The sequence below is a fragment of the Doryrhamphus excisus genome, chromosome 13 (assembly GCF_030265055.1).
Source record: "Doryrhamphus excisus isolate RoL2022-K1 chromosome 13, RoL_Dexc_1.0, whole genome shotgun sequence".
NCBI classification, from domain to species: Eukaryota; Metazoa; Chordata; class Actinopteri; order Syngnathiformes; family Syngnathidae; genus Doryrhamphus; species Doryrhamphus excisus.
The window spans coordinates 494126-515000 of record NC_080478.1 but is presented as its reverse complement, the minus strand read 5'-3'; the positions used below and the strand labels follow the sequence as shown (position 1 = coordinate 515000).

The window sequence follows — 20875 nt, the reverse complement described above, 5'->3', positions numbered from 1 at the left end:
AGGGGCTGGCCTGGTTAGTACTTGGATGGGAGACCACCTGGGAATACTAGTGCTGTAAGCTTTTTATGGTTTCTGCTCTTGCCTGACAGCAGAGGGCGCTGTTTGACACTTTTTGCTGGAGTCTAGTTTGGCCTGCGTCGCCTTCAAATAAGATTTTTTCAGTTGCCCTTAAAGCTTACGGCCATACTACCCTGAAAACGCCCGATCTCGTCCGATCTCGGAAGCAAAGCAGGGGCGGGCCTGGTTAGTACTTGGATGGGAGACCGCCTGGGAATACCAGGTGCTGTAAGCCTTTTATGGTTTCTGCTCATGCCTGACAGCAGAGGGCGCTGTTTGACACTTTTTGCTGGAGTCTAGTTTGGCCTGCGTCGCCTTCAAATAGGATCTTTTCAGTTGACCTGGCAGCTTACGGCCAAACTACCCTGAAAACGCCCGATCTCGGACGCTAAGCAGGGGCGGGCCTGGTTAGTACTTGGATGGGAGACCGCCTGGGAATACCAGGTGCTGTAAGCCTTTTATGGTTTCTGCTCATGCCTGACAGCAGAGGGCACTGTTTGACACTTTTTGCTGGAGTCTAGTTTGGCCTGCGTCACCTTCAAATAGGATCTTTTCAGTTCACCTGGCAGCTTACGGCCATACTACCCTGAAAACGCCCGATCTCGGAAGCTAAGCAGGGGCGGGCCTGGTTAGTACTTGGATGGGAGACCGCCTGGGAATACCAGGTGCTGTAAGGTTTTTATGGTTTCTGCTCTTGCCTGACAGCAAAGGGCGCTGTTTGACACTTTTTGCCAGAGTCTAGTTTGGCCTGCGTCACCTTCAAATAGGATCTTTTCAGTTGACCTGGCAGCTTACGGACATACTACCCTGAAAAAGCCCGATCTCGGAAGCTAAGCAGGGGCGGGCCTGGTTAGTACTTGGATGGGAGACCGCCTGGGAATACCAGGCGCTGTAAGCTTTAAATGGTTTCTGCTCTTGCCTGACAGCAGAGGGCGCTGTTTGACACTTTTTGCTGCAGTCTAGTTTGGCCTGCGTCGCCTTCAAATAGGATCTTTTCAGTTGATCTGGCAGCTTACGGCCATACTACCCTGAAAACGCCCGATCTCGGACGCTAAGCAGGGGCGGGCCTGGTTTGTACTTGGATGGGAGACCGCCTGGGAATACCAGGTGCTGTAAGCTTTTTATGGTTTCTGCTCTTGCCTGACAGCAAAGGGCGCTGTTTGACACTTTTTGCCAGAGTCTAGTTTGGCCTGCGTCACCTTCAAATAGGATCTTTTCAGTTGATCTGGCATCTTACGGGCATACTACCCTGAAAACGCCCGAACTCGTCCGATCTCGGAAGCTAAGCAGGGGCGGGCCTGGTTAGTACTTGGATGGGAGACCGCCTGGGAATACCAGGTGCTGTAAGCTTTTTATGGTTTCTGCTCTTGCCTGACAGCAGAGGGCGCTGTTTGACACTTTTTGCTGGAGTCTAGTTTGGCCTGCGTCGCCTTCAAATAGGATCTTTTCAGTTGAGCTGGCAGCTTACGGCCATACTACCCTGAAAATGCCCGATCTCGTCCGATCTCGTAAGCTAAACAGGGGTGGGCCTGGTTAGTACTTGGATGGGAGACCGCCTGGGAATACCAGGTGCTGTAAGCTTTTTATGGTTTCTGCTCTTGCCTGACAGCAGAGGGCGCTGTTTGACACTTTTTGCTGGAGTCTAGTTTGGCCTGCGTCGCCTTCAAATAGGATCTTTTCAGTTGACCTGGCAGGTTACGGCCATACTACCCTTAAAACGCCTGATCTCGTCCGATCTCGGAAGCTAAGCAGGGGCGGGCCTGGTTAGTACTTGGATGGGAGACCGCCTGGGAATACCAGGTGCTGTAAGCTTTTTATGGTTTCTGCTCTTGCCTGACTGCAGAAGGCGCTGTTTGACACTTTTTGCTGGAGTCTAGTTTGGCCTGCGTCGCCTTCAAATAGGATCTTTTCAGTTGCCTTGGCAGCTTACAGCCATACTACCCTGAAAACGCCCGATCTCATCCGATCTCGGAAGCTAAGCAGGGGCGGGCCTGGTTAGTACTTGGATGAGAGACCGCCTAGGAATACCAGGTGCTGTAAGCTTTTTATGGTTTCTGCTCTTGCCTGAAAGCAGTGGGCGCTGTTTGACACTTTTTGCTGGAGTCTAGTTTGGCCTGCGTCGCCTTCAAATAGGATCTTTTAAGTTGCCCTGGCAGCTTACGGCCATACTACCCTGAAAACGCCCGATCTCGGAAGCTAAGCAGGGGCGGGCCTGGTTAGTACTTGGATGGGAGACCGCCTGGGAATACCAGGTGCTGTAAGCTTTTTATGGTTTCTGCTCTTGCCTGACAGCAGAGGGCGCTGTTTGAGACTTTTTGCTGGAGTCTAGTTTGGCCTGCGTCACCTTCAAATAGGATCTTTTCAGTTGACCTGGCAGCTTACGGCCATACTACCCTGAAAACGCCCGATCTCGGAAGCTAAGCAGGGGCGGGCCTGGTTAGTACTTGGATGGGAGACCGCCTGGGAATACCAGGTGCTGTAAGCTTTTTATGGTTTCTGCTCTTGCCTGACAGCAAAGGGCGCTGTTTGACACTTTTTGTCAGAGTCTAGTTTGGCATGCGTCACCTTCAAATAGGATCTTTTCAGTTGACCTGGCAGTTTACAGCCATACTACCCTGAAACGCCCGATCTCGTCCGATCTCGTCCGATCTCGGAAGCTAAGCAGGGGCGGTCCTGGTTAGTACTTGGATGGGAGACCGCCTGGGAATACCAGGTGCTGTAAGCTTTTTATGGTTTCTGCTCTTGCCTGACAGCAGAGGGCGCTGTTTTACACTTTTTGCTGGAGTCTAGTTTGGCCTGCGTCGCTTTCAAATAAGATTTTTTCAGTTGCCCTTAAAGCTTACGGCCATACTACCCTGAAAACGCCTGATCTCGTCTGATCTCGGAAGCTAAGCAGGGGCTGGCCTGGTTAGTACTTGGATGGGAGACCGCCTGGGAATACTAGTGCTGTAAGCTTTTTATGGTTTCTGCTCTTGCCTGACAGCAGAGGGCGCTGTTTGACACTTTTTGCTGGAGTCTAGTTTGGCCTGCGTCGCCTTCAAATGAGATTTTTTCACTTGCCCTTAAAGCTTACGGCCATACTACCCTGAAAACGCCCGATCTCGTCCGATCTCGGAAGCAAAGCAGGGGCGGGCCTGGTTAGTACTTGGATGGGAGACCGCCTGGGAATACCGGGTGCTGTAAGCCTTTTATGGTTTCTGCTCATGCCTGACAGCAGAGGGCGCTGTTTGACACTTTTTGCTGGAGTCTAGTTTGGCCTGCGTCGCCTTCAAATAGGATCTTTTCAGTTGACCTGGCAGCTTACGGCCAAACTACCCTGAAAACGCCCGATCTCGGACGCTAAGCAGGGGCGGGCCTGGTTAGTACTTGGATGGGAGACCGCCTGGGAATACCAGGTGCTGTAAGCTTTTTATGGTTTCTGCTCTTGCCTGACAGCAGAGGGCGCTGTTTGACACTTTTTGCTGGAGTCTAGTTTGGCCTGCGTCACCTTCAAATAGGATCTTTTCAGTTCACCTGGCAGCTTACGGCCATACTACCCTGAAAACGCCCGATCTCGGAAGCTAAGCAGGGGCGGGCCTGGTTAGTACTTGGATGGGAGACCGCCTGGGAATACCAGGTGCTGTAAGGTTTTTATGGTTTCTGCTCTTGCCTGACAGCAAAGGGCGCTGTTTGACACTTTTTGCCAGAGTCTAGTTTGGCCTGCGTCACCTTCAAATAGGATCTTTTCAGTTGACCTGGCAGCTTACGGACATACTACCCTGAAAAAGCCCGATCTCGTCCGATCTCGGAAGCTAAGCAGGGGCGGGCCTGGTTAGTACCTGGATGGGAGACCGCCTGGGAATACCAGGCGCTGTAAGCTTTAAATGGTTTCTGCTCTTGCCTGACAGCAGAGGGCGCTGTTTGACACTTTTTGCTGCAGTCTAGTTTGGCCTGCGTCGCCTTCAAATAGGATCTTTTCAGTTGATCTGGCAGCTTACGGCCATACTACCCTGAAAACGCCCGATCTCGGACGCTAAGCAGGGGCGGGCCTGGTTTGTACTTGGATGGGAGACCGCCTGGGAATACCAGGTGCTGTAAGCTTTTTATGGTTTCTGCTCTTGCCTGACAGCAAAGGGCGCTGTTTGACACTTTTTGCCAGAGTCTAGTTTGGCCTGCGTCACCTTCAAATAGGATCTTTTCAGTTGATCTGGCATCTTACGGACATACTACCCTGAAAACGCCCGAACTCGTCCGATCTCGGAAGTTAAGCAGGGGCGGGCCTGGTTAGTACTTGGATGGGAGACCGCCTGGGAATACCAGGTGCTGTAAGCTTTTTATGGTTTCTGCTCTTGCCTGACAGCAGAGGGCGCTGTTTGACACTTTTTGCTGGAGTCTAGTTTGGCCTGCGTCGCCTTCAAATAGGATCTTTTCAGTTGAGCTGGCAGCTTACGGCCATACTACCCTGAAAATGCCCGATCTCGTCCGATCTCGTAAGCTAAACAGGGGTGGGCCTGGTTAGTACTTGGATGGGAGACCGCCTGGGAATACCAGGGGCTGTAAGCTTTTTATGGTTTCTGCTCTTGCCTGACTGCAGAAGGCGCTGTTTGACACTTTTTGCTGGAGTCTAGTTTGGCCTGCGTCGCCTTCAAATAGGATCTTTTCAGTTGTCTTGGCAGCTTACAGCCATACTACCCTGAAAACGCCCGATCTCATCCGATCTCGGAAGCTAAGCAGGGGCGGGCCTGGTTAGTACTTGGATGGGAGACCGCCTGGGAATACCAGGTGCTGTAAGCTTTTTATGGTTTCTGCTCTTGCCTGACAGCAGAGGGCGCTGTTTGACACTTTTTGCTGGAGTCTAGTTTGGCCTGCGTCGCCTTCAAATAAGATTTTTTCAGTTGCCCTTAAAGCTAACGGCCATACTACCCTGAAAACGCCCGATCTCGTCTGATCTCGGAAGCTAAGCAGGGGCTGGCCTGGTTAGTACTTGGATGGGAGACCGCCTGGGAATACTAGGTGCTGTAAGCTTCTTTTTATGGTTTCTGTTCTTGCCTGACAGCAGAGGGCGCTGTTTGACACTTTTTGCTGGAGTCTAGTTTGGCCTGCGTCGCCTTCAAATAAGATTTTTTCAGTTGCCCTTAAAGCTTACGGCCATACTACCCTGAAAACGCCCGATCTCGTCCGATCTCGGAAGCAAAGCAGGGGCGGGCCTGGTTAGTACTTGGATGGGAGACCGCCTGGGAATACCAGGTGCTGTAAGCTTTTTATGGTTTCTGCTCTTGCCTGACAGCAGAGGGCGCTGTTTGACACTTTTTGCTGGAGTCTAGTTTGGCCTGCGTCGCCTTCAAATAAGATTTTTTCAGTTGCCCTTAAAGCTTACGGCCATACTACCCTGAAAACGCCCGATCTCGTCCGATTTCGGAAGCTAAGCAGGGGCTGGCCTGGTTAGTACTTGGATGGGAGACCGCCTGGGAATACCAGGTGCTGTAAGCTTTTTATGGTTTCTGCTCTTGCCTGACAGCAGAGGGCGCTGTTTGACACTTTTTGCTGGAGTCTAGTTTGGCCTGCGTCGCCTTCAAATAGGATCTTTTCAGTTGCCTTGGCATCTTACGGCCATACTACCCTGAAAACCCCCGATCTCATTCGATCTCGGAAGCTAAGCAGGGGCGGGCCTGGTTAGTACTTGGATGGGAGACCGCCTGGGAATACCAGGTGCTGTAAGCTTTTAATGGTTTCTGCTCTTGCCTGAAAGCAGAGGGCGATGTTTGACACTTTTTGCTGGAGTCTAGTTTGGCCTGCGTCGCCTTCAAATAGGATCTTTTCAGTTGACCTGGCAGCTTACGGCCATACTACCCTGAAAATGCCCGATCTCGTCCGATCTCGTAAGCTAAACAGGGGTGGGCCTGGTTAGTACTTGGATGGGAGACCGCCTGGGAATACCAGGTGCTGTAAGCTTTTTATGGTTTCTGCTCTTGCCTGACTGCAGAGGGCGCTGTTTGACACTTTTTGCTGGAGTCTAGTTTGGCCTGCGTCGCCTTCAAATAGGATCTTTTCAGTTGACCTGGCAGCTTACGGCCAAACTACCCTGAAAACGCCCGATCTCGGACGCTAAGCAGGGGCGGGCCTGGTTAATACTTGGATGGGAGACCGCCTGGGAATACCAGGTGCTGTAAGCTTTTTATGGTTTCTGCTCTTGCCTGACAGCAAAGGGCGCTGTTTGACACTTTTTGCCAGAGTCTAGTTTGGCCTGCGTCACCTTCAAATAGGATCTTTTCAGTTGCCCTGGCAGCTTACGGCCATACTACCCTGAAAACGCCCGATCTCGTCCGATCTCGGAAGCTAAGCAGGGGCGGGCCTGGTTAGTACTTGGATGGGAGACCGCCTGGGAATACCAGGTGCTGTAAGCTTTTTATGGTTTCTGCTCTTGCCTGACAGCAGAGGGCGCTGTTTGACACTTTTTGCTGTAGTCTAGTTTGGCCTGCGTCACCTTCAAATAGGATCTTTTCAGTTGACCTGGCAGCTTACGGCCATACTACCCTTAAAACGCCTGATCTCGTCCGATCTCGGAAGCAAAGCAGGGGCGGGCCTGGTTAGTACTTGGATGGGAGACCGCCTGGGAATACCAGGTGCTGTAAGCTTTTTATGGTTTCTGCTATTGCCTGACAGCAGAGGGCGCTGTTTGACACTTTTTGCTGGAGTCTAGTTTGGCCTGCGTCACCTTCAAATAGGATCTTTTCAGTTCACCTGGCAGCTTACGGCCATACTACCCTGAAAACGCCCGATCTCGGAAGCTAAGCAGGGGCGGGCCTGGTTAGTACTTGGATGGGAGACCGCCTGGGAATACCAGGTGCTGTAAGGTTTTTATGGTTTCTGCTCTTGCCTGAAAGCAAAGGGCGCTGTTTGACACTTTTTGCTAGAGTCTAGTTTGGCCTGCGTCACCTTCAAATAGGATCTTTTCAGTTGACCTGGCAGCTTACGGACATACTACCCTGAAAAAGCCCGATCTCGTCCGATCTCGGAAGCTAAGCAGGGGCGGGCCTGGTTAGTACTTGGATGGGAGACCGCCTGGGAATACCAGGTGCTGTAAGCTTTATATGGTTTCTGCTCTTGCCTGACAGCAGAGGGCGCTGTTTGACACTTTTTGCTGGAGTCTAGTTTGGCCTGCGTCGCCTTCAAATAGGATCTTTTCAGTTGATCTGGCAGCTTACGGCCATACTACCCTGAAAACGCCCGATCTCGGACGCTAAGCAGGGGCGGGCCTGGTTAGTACTTGGATGGGAGACCGCCTGGGAATACCAGGTGCTGTAAGCTTTTTATGGTTTCTGCTCTTGCCTGACAGCAAAGGGCGCTGTTTGACACTTATTGCCAGAGACTAGTTTGGCCTGCGTCACCTTCAAATAGGATCTTTTCAGTTGACCTGGCATCTTACGGACGTACTACCCTGAAAACGCCCGATCTCGTCCGATCTCGGAAGCTAAGCAGGGGCGGGCCTGGTTAGTACTTGGATGGGAGACCGCCTGGGAATACCAGGTGCTGTAAGCTTTTTATGGTTTCTGCTCTTGCCTGACAGCAGAGGGCGCTGTTTGACACTTTTTGCTGGAGTCTAGTTTGGCCTGCGTCGCCTTCAAATAGGATCTTTTCAGTTGACCTGGCAGCTTACGGCCAAACTACCCTGAAAATGCCCGATCTCGTCCGATCTCGTAAGCTAAACAGGGGTGGGCCTGGTTAGTACTTGGATGGGAGACCGCCTGGGAATACCAGGTGCTGTGAGCTTTTTATGGTTTCTGCTCTTGCCTGACTGCAGAGGGCGCTGTTTGACACTTTTTGCTGGAGTCTAGTTTGGCCTGCGTCGCCTTCAAATAGGATCTTTTCAGTTGATCTGGCAGCTTACGGCCATACTACCCTGAAAACGCCCGATCTCGTCCGATCTCGTAAGCTAAACAGGGGTGGGCCTGGTTAGTACTTGGATGGGAGACCGCCTGGGAATACCAGGTGCTGTAAGCGTTTTATGGTTTCTGCTCTTGCCTGACAGCAGAGGGCGCTGTTTGACACTATTTCCTGGAGTCTAGTTTGGCCTGCGTCGCCTTCAAATAGGATCTTTTCAGTTGCCTTGGCAGCTTACAGCCATACTACCCTGAAAACGCCCGATCTCATCCGATCTCGGAAGCTAAGCAGGGGCGGGCCTGGTTAGTACTTGGATGGGAGACCGCCTAGGAATACCAGGTGCTGTAAGCTTTTTATGGTTTCTGCTCTTGCCTGAAAGCAGAGGGCGCTGTTTGACACTTTTTGCTGGAGTCTAGTTTGGCCTGCGTCGCCTTCAAATAGGATCTTTTAAGTTGCCCTGGCAGCTTACGGCCATACTACCCTGAAAACGGCCGATCTCGGAAGCTAAGCAGGGGCGGGCCTGGTTAGTACTTGGATGGGAGACCGCCTGGGAATACCAGGTGCTGTAAGCTTTTTATGGTTTCTGCTCTTGCCTGACAGCAAAGGGCGCTGTTTGACACTTTTTGTCAGAGTCTAGTTTGGCATGCGTCACCTTCAAATAGGATCTTTTCAGTTGACCTGGCAGTTTACAGCCATACTACCCTGAAACGCCCGATCTCGTCCGATCTCGTCCGATCTCGGAAGCTAAGCAGGGGTGGTCCTGGTTAGTACTTGGATGGGAGACCGCCTGGGAATACCAGGTGCTGTAAGCTTTTTATGGTTTCTGCTCTTGCCTGACAGCAGAGGGCGCTGTTTTACACTTTTTGCTGGAGTCTAGTTTGGCCTGCGTCGCCGTCAAATAAGATTTTTTCAGTTGCCCTTAAAGCTTACGGCCATACTACCCTGAAAACGCCCGATCTCGTCCGATCTCGGAAGCTAAGCAGGGGCTGGCCTGGTTAGTACTTGGATGGGAGACCGCCTGGGAATACTAGTGCTGTAAGCTTTTTATGGTTTCTGCTCTTGCCTGACAGCAGAGGGCGCTGTTTGACACTTTTTGCTGGAGTCTAGTTTGGCCTGCATCACCTTCAAATAGGATCTTTTCAGTTGACCTGGCAGCTTACGGCCATACTACCCTTAAAACGCCTGATCTCGTCCGATTTCGGAAGCTAAGCAGGGGCTGGCCTGGTTAGTACTTGGATGGGAGACCGCCTGGGAATACCAGGTGCTGTAAGCTTTTTATGGTTTCTGCTCTTGCCTGACAGCAGAGGGCGCTGTTTGACACTTTTTGCTGGAGTCTAGTTTGGCCTGCGTCACCTTCAAATAGGATCTTTTCAGTTGCCCTTAAAGCTTACGGCCATACTACCCTGAAAACGCCCGATCTCGTCCGATTTCGGAAGCTAAGCAGGGGCTGGCCTGGTTAGTACTTGGATGGGAGACCGCCTGGGAATACCAGGTGCTGTAAGCTTTTTATGGTTTCTGCTCTTGCCTGACAGCAGAGGGCGCTGTTTGACACTTTTTGCTGGAGTCTAGTTTGGCCTGCGTCGCCTTCAAATAGGATCTTTTCAGTTGCCTTGGCATCTTACGGCCATACTACCCTGAAAACCCCCGATCTCATTCGATCTCGGAAGCTAAGCAGGGGCGGGCCTGGTTAGTACTTGGATGGGAGACCGCCTGGGAATACCAGGTGCTGTAAGCTTTTAATGGTTTCTGCTCTTGCCTGAAAGCAGAGGGCGATGTTTGACACTTTTTGCTGGAGTCTAGTTTGGCCTGCGTCGCCTTCAAATAGGATCTTTTCAGTTGACCTGGCAGCTTACGGCCAAACTACCCTGAAAACGCCCGATCTCGGACGCTAAGCAGGGGCGGGCCTGGTTAATACTTGGATGGGAGACCGCCTGGGAATACCAGGTGCTGTAAGCTTTTTATGGTTTCTGCTCTTGCCTGACAGCAAAGGGCGCTGTTTGACACTTTTTGCCAGAGTCTAGTTTGGCCTGCGTCACCTTCAAATAGGATCTTTTCAGTTGCCCTGGCAGCTTACGGCCATACTACCCTGAAAACGCCCGATCTCGTCCGATCTCGGAAGCTAAGCAGGGGCGGGCCTGGTTAGTACTTGGATGGGAGACCGCCTGGGAATACCAGGTGCTGTAAGCTTTTTATGGTTTCTGCTCTTGCCTGACAGCAGAGGGCGCTGTTTGACACTTTTTGCTGTAGTCTAGTTTGGCCTGCGTCACCTTCAAATAGGATCTTTTCAGTTGACCTGGCAGCTTACGGCCATACTACCCTTAAAACGCCTGATCTCGTCCGATCTCGGAAGCAAAGCAGGGGCGGGCCTGGTTAGTACTTGGATGGGAGACCGCCTGGGAATACCAGGTGCTGTAAGCTTTTTATGGTTTCTGCTATTGCCTGACAGCAGAGGGCGCTGTTTGACACTTTTTGCTGGAGTCTAGTTTGGCCTGCGTCACCTTCAAATAGGATCTTTTCAGTTCACCTGGCAGCTTACGGCCATACTACCCTGAAAACGCCCGATCTCGGAAGCTAAGCAGGGGCGGGCCTGGTTAGTACTTGGATGGGAGACCGCCTGGGAATACCAGGTGCTGTAAGGTTTTTATGGTTTCTGCTCTTGCCTGAAAGCAAAGGGCGCTGTTTGACACTTTTTGCTAGAGTCTAGTTTGGCCTGCGTCACCTTCAAATAGGATCTTTTCAGTTGACCTGGCAGCTTACGGACATACTACCCTGAAAAAGCCCGATCTCGTCCGATCTCGGAAGCTAAGCAGGGGGGGGCCTGGTTAGTACTTGGATGGGAGACCGCCTGGGAATACCAGGTGCTGTAAGCTTTATATGGTTTCTGCTCTTGCCTGACAGCAGAGGGCGCTGTTTGACACTTTTTGCTAGAGTCTAGTTTGGCCTGCGTCGCCTTCAAATAGGATCTTTTCAGTTGATCTGGCAGCTTACGGCCATACTACCCTGAAAACGCCCGATCTCGGACGCTAAGCAGGGGCGGGCCTGGTTAGTACTTGGATGGGAGACCGCCTGGGAATACCAGGTGCTGTAAGCTTTTTATGGTTTCTGCTCTTGCCTGACAGCAAAGGGCGCTGTTTGACACTTATTGCCAGAGACTAGTTTGGCCTGCGTCACCTTCAAATAGGATCTTTTCAGTTGACCTGGCATCTTACGGACGTACTACCCTGAAAACGCCCGATCTCGTCCGATCTCGGAAGCTAAGCAGGGGCGGGCCTGGTTAGTACTTGGATGGGAGACCGCCTGGGAATACCAGGTGCTGTAAGCTTTTTATGGTTTCTGCTCTTGCCTGACAGCAGAGGGCGCTGTTTGACACTTTTTGCTGGAGTCTAGTTTGGCCTGCGTCGCCTTCAAATAGGATCTTTTCAGTTGACCTGGCAGCTTACGGCCAAACTACCCTGAAAATGCCCGATCTCGTCCGATCTCGTAAGCTAAACAGGGGTGGGCCTGGTTAGTACTTGGATGGGAGACCGCCTGGGAATACCAGGTGCTGTGAGCTTTTTATGGTTTCTGCTCTTGCCTGACTGCAGAGGGCGCTGTTTGACACTTTTTGCTGGAGTCTAGTTTGGCCTGCGTCGCCTTCAAATAGGATCTTTTCAGTTGATCTGGCAGCTTACGGCCATACTACCCTGAAAACGCCCGATCTCGTCCGATCTCGTAAGCTAAACAGGGGTGGGCCTGGTTAGTACTTGGATGGGAGACCGCCTGGGAATACCAGGTGCTGTAAGCTTTTTATGGTTTCTGCTCTTGCCTGACAGCAGAGGGCGCTGTTTGACACTATTTCCTGGAGTCTAGTTTGGCCTGCGTCGCCTTCAAATAGGATCTTTTCAGTTGCCTTGGCAGCTTACAGCCATACTACCCTGAAAACGCCCGATCTCATCCGATCTCGGAAGCTAAGCAGGGGCGGGCCTGGTTAGTACTTGGATGGGAGACTGCCTAGGAATACCAGGTGCTGTAAGCTTTTTATGGTTTCTGCTCTTGCCTGAAAGCAGAGGGCGCTGTTTGACACTTTTTGCTGGAGTCTAGTTTGGCCTGCGTCGCCTTCAAATAGGATCTTTTAAGTTGCCCTGGCAGCTTACGGCCATACTACCCTGAAAACGGCCGATCTCGGAAGCTAAGCAGGGGCGGGCCTGGTTAGTACTTGGATGGGAGACCGCCTGGGAATACCAGGTGCTGTAAGGTTTTTATGGTTTCTGCTCTTGCCTGAAAGCAAAGGGCGCTGTTTGACACTTTTTGCTGTAGTCTTGTTTGGCCTGCGTCACCTTCAAATAGGATCTTTTCAGTTGACCTGGCAGCTTACGGCCATACTACCCTTAAAACGCCTGATCTCGTCCGATCTCGGAAGCAAAGCAGGGGCGGGCCTGGTTAGTACTTGGATGGGAGACCGCCTGGGAATACCAGGTGCTGTAAGCTTTTTATGGTTTCTGCTATTGCCTGACAGCAGAGGGCGCTGTTTGACACTTTTTGCTGGAGTCTAGTTTGGCCTGCGTCACCTTCAAATAGGATCTTTTCAGTTCACCTGGCAGCTTACGGCCATACTACCCTGAAAACGCCCGATCTCGGAAGCTAAGCAGGGGCGGGCCTGGTTAGTACTTGGATGGGAGACCGCCTGGGAATACCAGGTGCTGTAAGGTTTTTATGGTTTCTGCTCTTGCCTGAAAGCAAAGGGCGCTGTTTGACACTTTTTGCTAGAGTCTAGTTTGGCCTGCGTCACCTTCAAATAGGATCTTTTCAGTTGACCTGGCAGCTTACGGACATACTACCCTGAAAAAGCCCGATCTCGTCCGATCTCGGAAGCTAAGCAGGGGCGGGCCTGGTTAGTACTTGGATGGGAGACCGCCTGGGAATACCAGGTGCTGTAAGCTTTATATGGTTTCTGCTCTTGCCTGACAGCAGAGGGCGCTGTTTGACACTTTTTGCTGGAGTCTAGTTTGGCCTGCGTCGCCTTCAAATAGGATCTTTTCAGTTGATCTGGCAGCTTACGGCCATACTACCCTGAAAACGCCCGATCTCGGACGCTAAGCAGGGGCGGGCCTGGTTAGTACTTGGATGGGAGACCGCCTGGGAATACCAGGTGCTGTAAGCTTTTTATGGTTTCTGCTCTTGCCTGACAGCAAAGGGCGCTGTTTGACACTTATTGCCAGAGACTAGTTTGGCCTGCGTCACCTTCAAATAGGATCTTTTCAGTTGACCTGGCATCTTACGGACGTACTACCCTGAAAACGCCCGATCTCGTCCGATCTCGGAAGCTAAGCAGGGGCGGGCCTGGTTAGTACTTGGATGGGAGACCGCCTGGGAATACCAGGTGCTGTAAGCTTTTTATGGTTTCTGCTCTTGCCTGACAGCAGAGGGCGCTGTTTGACACTTTTTGCTGGAGTCTAGTTTGGCCTGCGTCGCCTTCAAATAGGATCTTTTCAGTTGACCTGGCAGCTTACGGCCAAACTACCCTGAAAATGCCCGATCTCGTCCGATCTCGTAAGCTAAACAGGGGTGGGCCTGGTTAGTACTTGGATGGGAGACCGCCTGGGAATACCAGGTGCTGTGAGCTTTTTATGGTTTCTGCTCTTGCCTGACTACAGAGGGCGCTGTTTGACACTTTTTGCTGGAGTCTAGTTTGGCCTGCGTCGCCTTCAAATAGGATCTTTTCAGTTGATCTGGCAGCTTACGGCCATACTACCCTGAAAACGCCCGATCTCGTCCGATCTCGTAAGCTAAACAGGGGTGGGCCTGGTTAGTACTTGGATGGGAGACCGCCTGGGAATACCAGGTGCTGTAAGCGTTTTATGGTTTCTGCTCTTGCCTGACAGCAGAGGGCGCTGTTTGACACTATTTCCTGGAGTCTAGTTTGGCCTGCGTCGCCTTCAAATAGGATCTTTTCAGTTGCCTTGGCAGCTTACAGCCATACTACCCTGAAAACGCCCGATCTCATCCGATCTCGGAAGCTAAGCAGGGGCGGGCCTGGTTAGTACTTGGATGGGAGACCGCCTAGGAATACCAGGTGCTGTAAGCTTTTTATGGTTTCTGCTCTTGCCTGAAAGCAGAGGGCGCTGTTTGACACTTTTTGCTGGAGTCTAGTTTGGCCTGCGTCGCCTTCAAATAGGATCTTTTAAGTTGCCCTGGCAGCTTACGGCCATACTACCCTGAAAACGGCCGATCTCGGAAGCTAAGCAGGGGCGGGCCTGGTTAGTACTTGGATGGGAGACCGCCTGGGAATACCAGGTGCTGTAAGCTTTTTATGGTTTCTGCTCTTGCCTGACAGCAAAGGGCGCTGTTTGACACTTTTTGTCAGAGTCTAGTTTGGCATGCGTCACCTTCAAATAGGATCTTTTCAGTTGACCTGGCAGTTTACAGCCATACTACCCTGAAACGCCCGATCTCGTCCGATCTCGGAAGCTAAGCAGGGGTGGTCCTGGTTAGTACTTGGATGGGAGACCGCCTGGGAATACCAGGTGCTGTAAGCTTTTTATGGTTTCTGCTCTTGCCTGACAGCAGAGGGCACTGTTTTACACTTTTTGCTGGAGTCTAGTTTGGCCTGCGTCGCCGTCAAATAAGATTTTTTCAGTTGCCCTTAAAGCTTACGGCCATACTACCCTGAAAACGCCCGATCTCGTCCGATCTCGGAAGCTAAGCAGGGGCTGGCCTGGTTAGTACTTGGATGGGAGACCGCCTGGGAATACTAGTGCTGTAAGCTTTTTATGGTTTCTGCTCTTGCCTGACAGCAGAGGGCGCTGTTTGACACTTTTTGCTGGAGTCTAGTTTGGCCTGCGTCACCTTCAAATAGGATCTTTTCAGTTGACCTGGCAGCTTACGGCCATACTACCCTTAAAACGCCTGATCTCGTCCGATTTCGGAAGCTAAGCAGGGGCTGGCCTGGTTAGTACTTGGATGGGAGACCGCCTGGGAATACCAGGTGCTGTAAGCTTTTTATGGTTTCTGCTCTTGCCTGACAGCAGAGGGCGCTGTTTGACACTTTTTGCTGGAGTCTAGTTTGGCCTGCGTCACCTTCAAATAGGATCTTTTCAGTTGCCCTTAAAGCTTACGGCCATACTACCCTGAAAACGCCCGATCTCGTCCGATTTCGGAAGCTAAGCAGGGGCTGGCCTGGTTAGTACTTGGATGGGAGACCGCCTGGGAATACCAGGTGCTGTAAGCTTTTTATGGTTTCTGCTCTTGCCTGACAGCAGAGGGCGCTGTTTGACACTTTTTGCTGGAGTCTAGTTTGGCCTGCGTCGCCTTCAAATAGGATCTTTTCAGTTGCCTTGGCATCTTACGGCCATACTACCCTGAAAACCCCCGATCTCATTCGATCTCGGAAGCTAAGCAGGGGCGGGCCTGGTTAGTACTTGGATGGGAGACCGCCTGGGAATACCAGGTGCTGTAAGCTTTTAATGGTTTCTGCTCTTGCCTGAAAGCAGAGGGCGATGTTTGACACTTTTTGCTGGAGTCTAGTTTGGCCTGCGTCGCCTTCAAATAGGATCTTTTCAGTTGACCTGGCAGCTTACGGCCATACTACCCTGAAAATGCCCGATCTCGTCCGATCTCGTAAGCTAAACAGGGGTGGGCCTGGTTAGTACTTGGATGGGAGACCGCCTGGGAATACCAGGTGCTGTAAGCTTTTTATGGTTTCTGCTCTTGCCTGACTGCAGAGGGCGCTGTTTGACACTTTTTGCTGGAGTCTAGTTTGGCCTGCGTCGCCTTCAAATAGGATCTTTTCAGTTGACCTGGCAGCTTACGGCCAAACTACCCTGAAAACGCCCGATCTCGGACGCTAAGCAGGGGCGGGCCTGGTTAATACTTGGATGGGAGACCGCCTGGGAATACCAGGTGCTGTAAGCTTTTTATGGTTTCTGCTCTTGCCTGACAGCAAAGGGCGCTGTTTGACACTTTTTGCCAGAGTCTAGTTTGGCCTGCGTCACCTTCAAATAGGATCTTTTCAGTTGCCCTGGCAGCTTACGGCCATACTACCCTGAAAACGCCCGATCTCGTCCGATCTCGGAAGCTAAGCAGGGGCGGGCCTGGTTAGTACTTGGATGGGAGACCGCCTGGGAATACCAGGTGCTGTAAGCTTTTTATGGTTTCTGCTCTTGCCTGACAGCAGAGGGCGCTGTTTGACACTTTTTGCTGTAGTCTAGTTTGGCCTGCGTCACCTTCAAATAGGATCTTTTCAGTTGACCTGGCAGCTTACGGCCATACTACCCTTAAAACGCCTGATCTCGTCCGATCTCGGAAGCAAAGCAGGGGCGGGCCTGGTTAGTACTTGGATGGGAGACCGCCTGGGAATACCAGGTGCTGTAAGCTTTTTATGGTTTCTGCTATTGCCTGACAGCAGAGGGCGCTGTTTGACACTTTTTGCTGGAGTCTAGTTTGGCCTGCGTCACCTTCAAATAGGATCTTTTCAGTTCACCTGGCAGCTTACGGCCATACTACCCTGAAAACGCCCGATCTCGGAAGCTAAGCAGGGGCGGGCCTGGTTAGTACTTGGATGGGAGACCGCCTGGGAATACCAGGTGCTGTAAGGTTTTTATGGTTTCTGCTCTTGCCTGAAAGCAAAGGGCGCTGTTTGACACTTTTTGCTAGAGTCTAGTTTGGCCTGCGTCACCTTCAAATAGGATCTTTTCAGTTGACCTGGCAGCTTACGGACATACTACCCTGAAAAAGCCCGATCTCGTCCGATCTCGGAAGCTAAGCAGGGGGGGGCCTGGTTAGTACTTGGATGGGAGACCGCCTGGGAATACCAGGTGCTGTAAGCTTTATATGGTTTCTGCTCTTGCCTGACAGCAGAGGGCGCTGTTTGACACTTTTTGCTAGAGTCTAGTTTGGCCTGCGTCGCCTTCAAATAGGATCTTTTCAGTTGATCTGGCAGCTTACGGCCATACTACCCTGAAAACGCCCGATCTCGGACGCTAAGCAGGGGCGGGCCTGGTTAGTACTTGGATGGGAGACCGCCTGGGAATACCAGGTGCTGTAAGCTTTTTATGGTTTCTGCTCTTGCCTGACAGCAAAGGGCGCTGTTTGACACTTTTTGCCAGAGTCTAGTTTGGCCTGCGTCACCTTCAAATAGGATCTTTTCAGTTGACCTGGCATCTTACGGACGTACTACCCTGAAAACGCCCGATCTCGTCCGATCTCGGAAGCTAAGCAGGGGCGGGCCTGGTTAGTACTTGGATGGGAGACCGCCTGGGAATACCAGGTGCTGTAAGCTTTTTATGGTTTCTGCTCTTGCCTGACAGCAGAGGGCGCTGTTTGACACTTTTTGCTGGAGTCTAGTTTGGCCTGCGTCGCCTTCAAATAGGATCTTTTCAGTTGACCTGGCAGCTTACGGCCAAACTACCCTGAAAATGCCCGATCTCGTCCGATCTCGTAAGCTAAACAGGGGTGGGCCTGGTTAGTACTTGGATGGGAGACCGCCTGGGAATACCAGGTGCTGTGAGCTTTTTATGGTTTCTGCTCTTGCCTGACTGCAGAGGGCGCTGTTTGACACTTTTTGCTGGAGTCTAGTTTGGCCTGCGTCGCCTTCAAATAGGATCTTTTCAGTTGATCTGGCAGCTTACGGCCATACTACCCTGAAAACGCCCGATCTCGTCCGATCTCGTAAGCTAAACAGGGGTGGGCCTGGTTAGTACTTGGATGGGAGACCGCCTGGGAATACCAGGTGCTGTAAGCTTTTTATGGTTTCTGCTCTTGCCTGACAGCAGAGGGCGCTGTTTGACACTATTTCCTGGAGTCTAGTTTGGCCTGCGTCGCCTTCAAATAGGATCTTTTCAGTTGCCTTGGCAGCTTACAGCCATACTACCCTGAAAACGCCCGATCTCATCCGATCTCGGAAGCTAAGCAGGGGCGGGCCTGGTTAGTACTTGGATGGGAGACCGCCTAGGAATACCAGGTGCTGTAAGCTTTTTATGGTTTCTGCTCTTGCCTGAAAGCAGAGGGCGCTGTTTGACACTTTTTGCTGGAGTCTAGTTTGGCCTGCGTCGCCTTCAAATAGGATCTTTTAAGTTGCCCTGGCAGCTTACGGCCATACTACCCTGAAAACGGCCGATCTCGGAAGCTAAGCAGGGGCGGGCCTGGTTAGTACTTGGATGGGAGACCGCCTGGGAATACCAGGTGCTGTAAGGTTTTTATGGTTTCTGCTCTTGCCTGAAAGCAAAGGGCGCTGTTTGACACTTTTTGCTGTAGTCTAGTTTGGCCTGCGTCACCTTCAAATAGGATCTTTTCAGTTGACCTGGCAGCTTACGGCCATACTACCCTTAAAACGCCTGATCTCGTCCGATCTCGGAAGCAAAGCAGGGGCGGGCCTGGTTAGTACTTGGATGGGAGACCGCCTGGGAATACCAGGTGCTGTAAGCTTTTTATGGTTTCTGCTATTGCCTGACAGCAGAGGGCGCTGTTTTACACTTTTTGCTGGAGTCTAGTTTGGCCTGCGTCACCTTCAAATAGGATCTTTTCAGTTCACCTGGCAGCTTACGGCCATACTACCCTGAAAACGCCCGATCTCGGAAGCTAAGCAGGGGCGGGCCTGGTTAGTACTTGGATGGGAGACCGCCTGGGAATACCAGGTGCTGTAAGGTTTTTATGGTTTCTGCTCTTGCCTGAAAGCAAAGGGCGCTGTTTGACACTTTTTGCTGGAGTCTAGTTTGGCCTGCGTCACCTTCAAATAGGATCTTTTCAGTTGACCTGGCAGCTTACGGACATACTACCCTGAAAAAGCCCGATCTCGTCCGATCTCGGAAGCTAAGCAGGGGCGGGCCTGGTTAGTACTTGGATGGGAGACCGCCTGGGAATACCAGGTGCTGTAAGCTTTATATGGTTTCTGCTCTTGCCTGACAGCAGAGGGCGCTGTTTGACACTTTTTGCTGGAGTCTAGTTTGGCCTGCGTCGCCTTCAAATAGGATCTTTTCAGTTGATCTGGCAGCTTACGGCCATACTACCCTGAAAACGCCCGATCTCGGACGCTAAGCAGGGGCGGGCCTGGTTAGTACTTGGATGGGAGACCGCCTGGGAATACCAGGTGCTGTAAGCTTTTTATGGTTTCTGCTCTTGCCTGACAGCAAAGGGCGCTGTTTGACACTTATTGCCAGAGACTAGTTTGGCCTGCGTCACCTTCAAATAGGATCTTTTCAGTTGACCTGGCATCTTACGGACGTACTACCCTGAAAACGCCCGATCTCGTCCGATCTCGGAAGCTAAGCAGGGGCGGGCCTGGTTAGTACTTGGATGGGAGACCGCCTGGGAATACCAGGTGCTGTAAGCTTTTTATGGTTTCTGCTCTTGCCTGACAGCAGAGGGCGCTGTTTGACACTTTTTGCTGGAGTCTAGTTTGGCCTGCGTCGCCTTCAAATAGGATCTTTTCAGTTGACCTGGCAGCTTACGGCCAAACTACCCTGAAAATGCCCGATCTCGTCCGATCTCGTAAGCTAAACAGGGGTGGGCCTGGTTAGTACTTGGATGGGAGACCGCCTGGGAATACCAGGTGCTGTGAGCTTTTTATGGTTTCTGCTCTTGCCTGACTGCAGAGGGCGCTGTTTGACACTTTTTGCTGGAGTCTAGTTTGGCCTGCGTCGCCTTCAAATAGGATCTTTTCAGTTGATCTGGCAGCTTACGGCCATACTACCCTGAAAACGCCCGATCTCGTCCGATCTCGTAAGCTAAACAGGGGTGGGCCTGGTTAGTACTTGGATGGGAGACCGCCTGGGAATACCAGGTGCTGTAAGCTTTTTATGGTTTCTGCTCTTGCCTGACAGCAGAGGGCGCTGTTTGACACTATTTCCTGGAGTCTAGTTTGGCCTGCGTCGCCTTCAAATAGGATCTTTTCAGTTGCCTTGGCAGCTTACAGCCATACTACCCTGAAAACGCCCGATCTCATCCGATCTCGGAAGCTAAGCAGGGGCGGGCCTGGTTAGTACTTGGATGGGAGACCGCCTAGGAATACCAGGTGCTGTAAGCTTTTTATGGTTTCTGCTCTTGCCTGAAAGCAGAGGGCGCTGTTTGACACTTTTTGCTGGAGTCTAGTTTGGCCTGCGTCGCCTTCAAATAGGATCTTTTAAGTTGCCCTGGCAGCTTACGGCCATACTACCCTGAAAACGGCCGATCTCGGAAGCTAAGCAGGGGCGGGCCTGGTTAGTACTTGGATGGGAGACCGCCTGGGAATACCAGGTGCTGTAAGCTTTTTATGGTTTCTGCTCTTGCCTGACAGCAAAGGGCGCTGTTTGACACTTTTTGTCAGAGTCTAGTTTGGCATGCGTCACCTTCAAATAGGATCTTTTCAGTTGACCTGGCAGTTTACAGCCATACTACCCTGAAACGCCCGATCTCGTCCGATCTCGTCCGATCTCGGAAGCTAAGCAGGGGTGGTCCTGGTTAGTACTTGGATGGGAGACCGCCTGGGAATACCAGGTGCTGTAAGCTTTTTATGGTTTCTGCTCTTGCCTGACAGCAGAGGGCGCTGTTTTACACTTTTTGCTGGAGTCTAGTTTGGCCTGCGTCGCCGTCAAATAAGATTTTTTCAGTTGCCCTTAAAGCTTACGGCCATACTACCCTGAAAACGCCCGATCTCGTCCGATCTCGGAAGCTAAGCAGGGGCTGGCCTGGTTAGTACTTGGATGGGAGACCGCCTGGGAATACTAGTGCTGTAAGCTTTTTATGGTTTCTGCTCTTGCCTGACAGCAGAGGGCGCTGTTTGACACTTTTTGCTGGAGTCTAGTTTGGCCTGCGTCACCTTCAAATAGGATCTTTTCAGTTGACCTGGCAGCTTACGGCCATACTACCCTTAAAACGCCTGATCTCGTCCGATTTCGGAAGCTAAGCAGGGGCTGGCCTGGTTAGTACTTGGATGGGAGACCGCCTGGGAATACCAGGTGCTGTAAGCTTTTTATGGTTTCTGCTCTTGCCTGACAGCAGAGGGCGC

At 51.7% G+C, this 20875-nt stretch overlaps 61 non-coding genes and 31 pseudogenes across 61 annotated transcripts; all 92 read left to right on the top strand.

Moving 5' to 3' along the window:
• The window catches only part of LOC131101007 (5S ribosomal RNA), a 117-nt pseudogene extending 56 nt beyond the window's left edge, over window positions 1–61 (top strand).
• A 112-nt stretch (window positions 62–173) lies between these two features.
• On the top strand, window positions 174–292 carry LOC131141057 (5S ribosomal RNA). The gene has a single exon (XR_009132493.1). It is a non-coding gene; the product is annotated as a 5S ribosomal RNA (ribosomal RNA).
• A 112-nt stretch (window positions 293–404) lies between these two features.
• LOC131141490 (5S ribosomal RNA) lies at window positions 405–513 on the top strand (annotated as a pseudogene).
• A 112-nt stretch (window positions 514–625) lies between these two features.
• Window positions 626–734, top strand: LOC131141164 (5S ribosomal RNA; annotated as a pseudogene).
• Window positions 735–846: 112 nt separating this feature from the next.
• LOC131142381 (5S ribosomal RNA) lies at window positions 847–955 on the top strand (annotated as a pseudogene).
• Window positions 956–1067: 112 nt separating this feature from the next.
• LOC131141542 (5S ribosomal RNA) lies at window positions 1068–1176 on the top strand (annotated as a pseudogene).
• Window positions 1177–1288: 112 nt separating this feature from the next.
• On the top strand, window positions 1289–1407 carry LOC131099161 (5S ribosomal RNA). Its single transcript, XR_009117998.1, has one exon. It is a non-coding gene; the product is annotated as a 5S ribosomal RNA (ribosomal RNA).
• Window positions 1408–1519: 112 nt separating this feature from the next.
• Window positions 1520–1638, top strand: LOC131098254 (5S ribosomal RNA). The gene has a single exon (XR_009117130.1). It is a non-coding gene; the product is annotated as a 5S ribosomal RNA (ribosomal RNA).
• Window positions 1639–1750: 112 nt separating this feature from the next.
• Window positions 1751–1869, top strand: LOC131098678 (5S ribosomal RNA). The gene has a single exon (XR_009117543.1). It is a non-coding gene; the product is annotated as a 5S ribosomal RNA (ribosomal RNA).
• A 112-nt stretch (window positions 1870–1981) lies between these two features.
• Window positions 1982–2100, top strand: LOC131098066 (5S ribosomal RNA). Its single transcript, XR_009116947.1, has one exon. It is a non-coding gene; the product is annotated as a 5S ribosomal RNA (ribosomal RNA).
• Window positions 2101–2212: 112 nt separating this feature from the next.
• LOC131100469 (5S ribosomal RNA) lies at window positions 2213–2321 on the top strand (annotated as a pseudogene).
• A 112-nt stretch (window positions 2322–2433) lies between these two features.
• Window positions 2434–2542, top strand: LOC131100468 (5S ribosomal RNA; annotated as a pseudogene).
• A 112-nt stretch (window positions 2543–2654) lies between these two features.
• Window positions 2655–2782, top strand: LOC131141170 (5S ribosomal RNA; annotated as a pseudogene).
• Window positions 2783–2894: 112 nt separating this feature from the next.
• Window positions 2895–3012, top strand: LOC131100172 (5S ribosomal RNA). The gene has a single exon (XR_009118936.1). It is a non-coding gene; the product is annotated as a 5S ribosomal RNA (ribosomal RNA).
• Window positions 3013–3124: 112 nt separating this feature from the next.
• LOC131142819 (5S ribosomal RNA) lies at window positions 3125–3243 on the top strand. The gene has a single exon (XR_009132885.1). It is a non-coding gene; the product is annotated as a 5S ribosomal RNA (ribosomal RNA).
• A 112-nt stretch (window positions 3244–3355) lies between these two features.
• Window positions 3356–3464, top strand: LOC131141588 (5S ribosomal RNA; annotated as a pseudogene).
• A 112-nt stretch (window positions 3465–3576) lies between these two features.
• On the top strand, window positions 3577–3685 carry LOC131141163 (5S ribosomal RNA; annotated as a pseudogene).
• Window positions 3686–3797: 112 nt separating this feature from the next.
• Window positions 3798–3916, top strand: LOC131099685 (5S ribosomal RNA). The gene has a single exon (XR_009118503.1). It is a non-coding gene; the product is annotated as a 5S ribosomal RNA (ribosomal RNA).
• Window positions 3917–4028: 112 nt separating this feature from the next.
• On the top strand, window positions 4029–4137 carry LOC131141541 (5S ribosomal RNA; annotated as a pseudogene).
• Window positions 4138–4249: 112 nt separating this feature from the next.
• Window positions 4250–4368, top strand: LOC131098856 (5S ribosomal RNA). Its single transcript, XR_009117707.1, has one exon. It is a non-coding gene; the product is annotated as a 5S ribosomal RNA (ribosomal RNA).
• A 112-nt stretch (window positions 4369–4480) lies between these two features.
• LOC131099457 (5S ribosomal RNA) lies at window positions 4481–4599 on the top strand. Its single transcript, XR_009118290.1, has one exon. It is a non-coding gene; the product is annotated as a 5S ribosomal RNA (ribosomal RNA).
• Window positions 4600–4711: 112 nt separating this feature from the next.
• LOC131098917 (5S ribosomal RNA) lies at window positions 4712–4830 on the top strand. Its single transcript, XR_009117763.1, has one exon. It is a non-coding gene; the product is annotated as a 5S ribosomal RNA (ribosomal RNA).
• Window positions 4831–4942: 112 nt separating this feature from the next.
• On the top strand, window positions 4943–5061 carry LOC131098788 (5S ribosomal RNA). Its single transcript, XR_009117644.1, has one exon. It is a non-coding gene; the product is annotated as a 5S ribosomal RNA (ribosomal RNA).
• A 115-nt stretch (window positions 5062–5176) lies between these two features.
• On the top strand, window positions 5177–5295 carry LOC131142755 (5S ribosomal RNA). The gene has a single exon (XR_009132822.1). It is a non-coding gene; the product is annotated as a 5S ribosomal RNA (ribosomal RNA).
• Window positions 5296–5407: 112 nt separating this feature from the next.
• On the top strand, window positions 5408–5526 carry LOC131097609 (5S ribosomal RNA). Its single transcript, XR_009116507.1, has one exon. It is a non-coding gene; the product is annotated as a 5S ribosomal RNA (ribosomal RNA).
• A 112-nt stretch (window positions 5527–5638) lies between these two features.
• Window positions 5639–5757, top strand: LOC131142964 (5S ribosomal RNA). Its single transcript, XR_009133023.1, has one exon. It is a non-coding gene; the product is annotated as a 5S ribosomal RNA (ribosomal RNA).
• A 112-nt stretch (window positions 5758–5869) lies between these two features.
• Window positions 5870–5988, top strand: LOC131098252 (5S ribosomal RNA). The gene has a single exon (XR_009117128.1). It is a non-coding gene; the product is annotated as a 5S ribosomal RNA (ribosomal RNA).
• Window positions 5989–6100: 112 nt separating this feature from the next.
• Window positions 6101–6209, top strand: LOC131142330 (5S ribosomal RNA; annotated as a pseudogene).
• Window positions 6210–6321: 112 nt separating this feature from the next.
• On the top strand, window positions 6322–6440 carry LOC131143062 (5S ribosomal RNA). The gene has a single exon (XR_009133116.1). It is a non-coding gene; the product is annotated as a 5S ribosomal RNA (ribosomal RNA).
• A 112-nt stretch (window positions 6441–6552) lies between these two features.
• LOC131098205 (5S ribosomal RNA) lies at window positions 6553–6671 on the top strand. The gene has a single exon (XR_009117081.1). It is a non-coding gene; the product is annotated as a 5S ribosomal RNA (ribosomal RNA).
• Window positions 6672–6783: 112 nt separating this feature from the next.
• LOC131141162 (5S ribosomal RNA) lies at window positions 6784–6892 on the top strand (annotated as a pseudogene).
• A 112-nt stretch (window positions 6893–7004) lies between these two features.
• LOC131098863 (5S ribosomal RNA) lies at window positions 7005–7123 on the top strand. Its single transcript, XR_009117714.1, has one exon. It is a non-coding gene; the product is annotated as a 5S ribosomal RNA (ribosomal RNA).
• Window positions 7124–7235: 112 nt separating this feature from the next.
• Window positions 7236–7344, top strand: LOC131140819 (5S ribosomal RNA; annotated as a pseudogene).
• A 112-nt stretch (window positions 7345–7456) lies between these two features.
• Window positions 7457–7575, top strand: LOC131099183 (5S ribosomal RNA). The gene has a single exon (XR_009118020.1). It is a non-coding gene; the product is annotated as a 5S ribosomal RNA (ribosomal RNA).
• A 112-nt stretch (window positions 7576–7687) lies between these two features.
• On the top strand, window positions 7688–7806 carry LOC131099815 (5S ribosomal RNA). Its single transcript, XR_009118587.1, has one exon. It is a non-coding gene; the product is annotated as a 5S ribosomal RNA (ribosomal RNA).
• A 112-nt stretch (window positions 7807–7918) lies between these two features.
• Window positions 7919–8037, top strand: LOC131098177 (5S ribosomal RNA). The gene has a single exon (XR_009117055.1). It is a non-coding gene; the product is annotated as a 5S ribosomal RNA (ribosomal RNA).
• A 112-nt stretch (window positions 8038–8149) lies between these two features.
• LOC131101151 (5S ribosomal RNA) lies at window positions 8150–8268 on the top strand. Its single transcript, XR_009119167.1, has one exon. It is a non-coding gene; the product is annotated as a 5S ribosomal RNA (ribosomal RNA).
• Window positions 8269–8380: 112 nt separating this feature from the next.
• Window positions 8381–8489, top strand: LOC131141392 (5S ribosomal RNA; annotated as a pseudogene).
• Window positions 8490–8601: 112 nt separating this feature from the next.
• Window positions 8602–8729, top strand: LOC131140847 (5S ribosomal RNA; annotated as a pseudogene).
• A 112-nt stretch (window positions 8730–8841) lies between these two features.
• Window positions 8842–8959, top strand: LOC131099491 (5S ribosomal RNA). The gene has a single exon (XR_009118320.1). It is a non-coding gene; the product is annotated as a 5S ribosomal RNA (ribosomal RNA).
• Window positions 8960–9071: 112 nt separating this feature from the next.
• Window positions 9072–9190, top strand: LOC131099224 (5S ribosomal RNA). The gene has a single exon (XR_009118059.1). It is a non-coding gene; the product is annotated as a 5S ribosomal RNA (ribosomal RNA).
• A 112-nt stretch (window positions 9191–9302) lies between these two features.
• Window positions 9303–9421, top strand: LOC131097607 (5S ribosomal RNA). The gene has a single exon (XR_009116505.1). It is a non-coding gene; the product is annotated as a 5S ribosomal RNA (ribosomal RNA).
• A 112-nt stretch (window positions 9422–9533) lies between these two features.
• On the top strand, window positions 9534–9652 carry LOC131142963 (5S ribosomal RNA). The gene has a single exon (XR_009133022.1). It is a non-coding gene; the product is annotated as a 5S ribosomal RNA (ribosomal RNA).
• A 112-nt stretch (window positions 9653–9764) lies between these two features.
• Window positions 9765–9873, top strand: LOC131142329 (5S ribosomal RNA; annotated as a pseudogene).
• A 112-nt stretch (window positions 9874–9985) lies between these two features.
• LOC131143050 (5S ribosomal RNA) lies at window positions 9986–10104 on the top strand. The gene has a single exon (XR_009133105.1). It is a non-coding gene; the product is annotated as a 5S ribosomal RNA (ribosomal RNA).
• A 112-nt stretch (window positions 10105–10216) lies between these two features.
• Window positions 10217–10335, top strand: LOC131098203 (5S ribosomal RNA). The gene has a single exon (XR_009117080.1). It is a non-coding gene; the product is annotated as a 5S ribosomal RNA (ribosomal RNA).
• Window positions 10336–10447: 112 nt separating this feature from the next.
• On the top strand, window positions 10448–10556 carry LOC131141161 (5S ribosomal RNA; annotated as a pseudogene).
• Window positions 10557–10668: 112 nt separating this feature from the next.
• On the top strand, window positions 10669–10787 carry LOC131099017 (5S ribosomal RNA). Its single transcript, XR_009117859.1, has one exon. It is a non-coding gene; the product is annotated as a 5S ribosomal RNA (ribosomal RNA).
• Window positions 10788–10899: 112 nt separating this feature from the next.
• LOC131140818 (5S ribosomal RNA) lies at window positions 10900–11008 on the top strand (annotated as a pseudogene).
• A 112-nt stretch (window positions 11009–11120) lies between these two features.
• LOC131099182 (5S ribosomal RNA) lies at window positions 11121–11239 on the top strand. The gene has a single exon (XR_009118019.1). It is a non-coding gene; the product is annotated as a 5S ribosomal RNA (ribosomal RNA).
• Window positions 11240–11351: 112 nt separating this feature from the next.
• LOC131099813 (5S ribosomal RNA) lies at window positions 11352–11470 on the top strand. Its single transcript, XR_009118585.1, has one exon. It is a non-coding gene; the product is annotated as a 5S ribosomal RNA (ribosomal RNA).
• A 112-nt stretch (window positions 11471–11582) lies between these two features.
• Window positions 11583–11701, top strand: LOC131097484 (5S ribosomal RNA). Its single transcript, XR_009116387.1, has one exon. It is a non-coding gene; the product is annotated as a 5S ribosomal RNA (ribosomal RNA).
• A 112-nt stretch (window positions 11702–11813) lies between these two features.
• LOC131143404 (5S ribosomal RNA) lies at window positions 11814–11932 on the top strand. Its single transcript, XR_009133452.1, has one exon. It is a non-coding gene; the product is annotated as a 5S ribosomal RNA (ribosomal RNA).
• A 112-nt stretch (window positions 11933–12044) lies between these two features.
• LOC131142202 (5S ribosomal RNA) lies at window positions 12045–12153 on the top strand (annotated as a pseudogene).
• Window positions 12154–12265: 112 nt separating this feature from the next.
• On the top strand, window positions 12266–12384 carry LOC131098202 (5S ribosomal RNA). Its single transcript, XR_009117079.1, has one exon. It is a non-coding gene; the product is annotated as a 5S ribosomal RNA (ribosomal RNA).
• A 112-nt stretch (window positions 12385–12496) lies between these two features.
• Window positions 12497–12605, top strand: LOC131141159 (5S ribosomal RNA; annotated as a pseudogene).
• A 112-nt stretch (window positions 12606–12717) lies between these two features.
• On the top strand, window positions 12718–12836 carry LOC131098862 (5S ribosomal RNA). Its single transcript, XR_009117713.1, has one exon. It is a non-coding gene; the product is annotated as a 5S ribosomal RNA (ribosomal RNA).
• Window positions 12837–12948: 112 nt separating this feature from the next.
• On the top strand, window positions 12949–13057 carry LOC131140816 (5S ribosomal RNA; annotated as a pseudogene).
• A 112-nt stretch (window positions 13058–13169) lies between these two features.
• LOC131099181 (5S ribosomal RNA) lies at window positions 13170–13288 on the top strand. Its single transcript, XR_009118018.1, has one exon. It is a non-coding gene; the product is annotated as a 5S ribosomal RNA (ribosomal RNA).
• Window positions 13289–13400: 112 nt separating this feature from the next.
• Window positions 13401–13519, top strand: LOC131099812 (5S ribosomal RNA). The gene has a single exon (XR_009118584.1). It is a non-coding gene; the product is annotated as a 5S ribosomal RNA (ribosomal RNA).
• Window positions 13520–13631: 112 nt separating this feature from the next.
• Window positions 13632–13750, top strand: LOC131098176 (5S ribosomal RNA). Its single transcript, XR_009117054.1, has one exon. It is a non-coding gene; the product is annotated as a 5S ribosomal RNA (ribosomal RNA).
• Window positions 13751–13862: 112 nt separating this feature from the next.
• Window positions 13863–13981, top strand: LOC131101140 (5S ribosomal RNA). Its single transcript, XR_009119166.1, has one exon. It is a non-coding gene; the product is annotated as a 5S ribosomal RNA (ribosomal RNA).
• Window positions 13982–14093: 112 nt separating this feature from the next.
• On the top strand, window positions 14094–14202 carry LOC131141391 (5S ribosomal RNA; annotated as a pseudogene).
• A 112-nt stretch (window positions 14203–14314) lies between these two features.
• Window positions 14315–14432, top strand: LOC131099466 (5S ribosomal RNA). The gene has a single exon (XR_009118299.1). It is a non-coding gene; the product is annotated as a 5S ribosomal RNA (ribosomal RNA).
• A 112-nt stretch (window positions 14433–14544) lies between these two features.
• On the top strand, window positions 14545–14662 carry LOC131099489 (5S ribosomal RNA). The gene has a single exon (XR_009118318.1). It is a non-coding gene; the product is annotated as a 5S ribosomal RNA (ribosomal RNA).
• Window positions 14663–14774: 112 nt separating this feature from the next.
• LOC131099222 (5S ribosomal RNA) lies at window positions 14775–14893 on the top strand. The gene has a single exon (XR_009118057.1). It is a non-coding gene; the product is annotated as a 5S ribosomal RNA (ribosomal RNA).
• Window positions 14894–15005: 112 nt separating this feature from the next.
• On the top strand, window positions 15006–15124 carry LOC131097606 (5S ribosomal RNA). Its single transcript, XR_009116504.1, has one exon. It is a non-coding gene; the product is annotated as a 5S ribosomal RNA (ribosomal RNA).
• Window positions 15125–15236: 112 nt separating this feature from the next.
• On the top strand, window positions 15237–15355 carry LOC131142962 (5S ribosomal RNA). The gene has a single exon (XR_009133021.1). It is a non-coding gene; the product is annotated as a 5S ribosomal RNA (ribosomal RNA).
• A 112-nt stretch (window positions 15356–15467) lies between these two features.
• Window positions 15468–15586, top strand: LOC131098251 (5S ribosomal RNA). The gene has a single exon (XR_009117127.1). It is a non-coding gene; the product is annotated as a 5S ribosomal RNA (ribosomal RNA).
• A 112-nt stretch (window positions 15587–15698) lies between these two features.
• LOC131142328 (5S ribosomal RNA) lies at window positions 15699–15807 on the top strand (annotated as a pseudogene).
• Window positions 15808–15919: 112 nt separating this feature from the next.
• Window positions 15920–16038, top strand: LOC131143038 (5S ribosomal RNA). The gene has a single exon (XR_009133093.1). It is a non-coding gene; the product is annotated as a 5S ribosomal RNA (ribosomal RNA).
• Window positions 16039–16150: 112 nt separating this feature from the next.
• Window positions 16151–16269, top strand: LOC131098201 (5S ribosomal RNA). Its single transcript, XR_009117078.1, has one exon. It is a non-coding gene; the product is annotated as a 5S ribosomal RNA (ribosomal RNA).
• Window positions 16270–16381: 112 nt separating this feature from the next.
• LOC131141158 (5S ribosomal RNA) lies at window positions 16382–16490 on the top strand (annotated as a pseudogene).
• A 112-nt stretch (window positions 16491–16602) lies between these two features.
• LOC131099016 (5S ribosomal RNA) lies at window positions 16603–16721 on the top strand. The gene has a single exon (XR_009117858.1). It is a non-coding gene; the product is annotated as a 5S ribosomal RNA (ribosomal RNA).
• Window positions 16722–16833: 112 nt separating this feature from the next.
• On the top strand, window positions 16834–16942 carry LOC131140815 (5S ribosomal RNA; annotated as a pseudogene).
• A 112-nt stretch (window positions 16943–17054) lies between these two features.
• LOC131099180 (5S ribosomal RNA) lies at window positions 17055–17173 on the top strand. The gene has a single exon (XR_009118017.1). It is a non-coding gene; the product is annotated as a 5S ribosomal RNA (ribosomal RNA).
• A 112-nt stretch (window positions 17174–17285) lies between these two features.
• On the top strand, window positions 17286–17404 carry LOC131099811 (5S ribosomal RNA). Its single transcript, XR_009118583.1, has one exon. It is a non-coding gene; the product is annotated as a 5S ribosomal RNA (ribosomal RNA).
• A 112-nt stretch (window positions 17405–17516) lies between these two features.
• On the top strand, window positions 17517–17635 carry LOC131097483 (5S ribosomal RNA). The gene has a single exon (XR_009116386.1). It is a non-coding gene; the product is annotated as a 5S ribosomal RNA (ribosomal RNA).
• Window positions 17636–17747: 112 nt separating this feature from the next.
• Window positions 17748–17866, top strand: LOC131101129 (5S ribosomal RNA). The gene has a single exon (XR_009119163.1). It is a non-coding gene; the product is annotated as a 5S ribosomal RNA (ribosomal RNA).
• A 112-nt stretch (window positions 17867–17978) lies between these two features.
• LOC131142201 (5S ribosomal RNA) lies at window positions 17979–18087 on the top strand (annotated as a pseudogene).
• A 112-nt stretch (window positions 18088–18199) lies between these two features.
• LOC131098200 (5S ribosomal RNA) lies at window positions 18200–18318 on the top strand. Its single transcript, XR_009117077.1, has one exon. It is a non-coding gene; the product is annotated as a 5S ribosomal RNA (ribosomal RNA).
• A 112-nt stretch (window positions 18319–18430) lies between these two features.
• On the top strand, window positions 18431–18539 carry LOC131141157 (5S ribosomal RNA; annotated as a pseudogene).
• A 112-nt stretch (window positions 18540–18651) lies between these two features.
• LOC131098861 (5S ribosomal RNA) lies at window positions 18652–18770 on the top strand. Its single transcript, XR_009117712.1, has one exon. It is a non-coding gene; the product is annotated as a 5S ribosomal RNA (ribosomal RNA).
• A 112-nt stretch (window positions 18771–18882) lies between these two features.
• LOC131140814 (5S ribosomal RNA) lies at window positions 18883–18991 on the top strand (annotated as a pseudogene).
• Window positions 18992–19103: 112 nt separating this feature from the next.
• LOC131099179 (5S ribosomal RNA) lies at window positions 19104–19222 on the top strand. Its single transcript, XR_009118016.1, has one exon. It is a non-coding gene; the product is annotated as a 5S ribosomal RNA (ribosomal RNA).
• Window positions 19223–19334: 112 nt separating this feature from the next.
• Window positions 19335–19453, top strand: LOC131099810 (5S ribosomal RNA). The gene has a single exon (XR_009118582.1). It is a non-coding gene; the product is annotated as a 5S ribosomal RNA (ribosomal RNA).
• A 112-nt stretch (window positions 19454–19565) lies between these two features.
• On the top strand, window positions 19566–19684 carry LOC131097482 (5S ribosomal RNA). The gene has a single exon (XR_009116385.1). It is a non-coding gene; the product is annotated as a 5S ribosomal RNA (ribosomal RNA).
• A 112-nt stretch (window positions 19685–19796) lies between these two features.
• On the top strand, window positions 19797–19915 carry LOC131101118 (5S ribosomal RNA). The gene has a single exon (XR_009119162.1). It is a non-coding gene; the product is annotated as a 5S ribosomal RNA (ribosomal RNA).
• Window positions 19916–20027: 112 nt separating this feature from the next.
• LOC131141390 (5S ribosomal RNA) lies at window positions 20028–20136 on the top strand (annotated as a pseudogene).
• Window positions 20137–20248: 112 nt separating this feature from the next.
• Window positions 20249–20376, top strand: LOC131140846 (5S ribosomal RNA; annotated as a pseudogene).
• A 112-nt stretch (window positions 20377–20488) lies between these two features.
• On the top strand, window positions 20489–20606 carry LOC131099488 (5S ribosomal RNA). Its single transcript, XR_009118317.1, has one exon. It is a non-coding gene; the product is annotated as a 5S ribosomal RNA (ribosomal RNA).
• A 112-nt stretch (window positions 20607–20718) lies between these two features.
• LOC131099221 (5S ribosomal RNA) lies at window positions 20719–20837 on the top strand. Its single transcript, XR_009118056.1, has one exon. It is a non-coding gene; the product is annotated as a 5S ribosomal RNA (ribosomal RNA).
• Window positions 20838–20875: the final 38 nt, after the last annotated feature.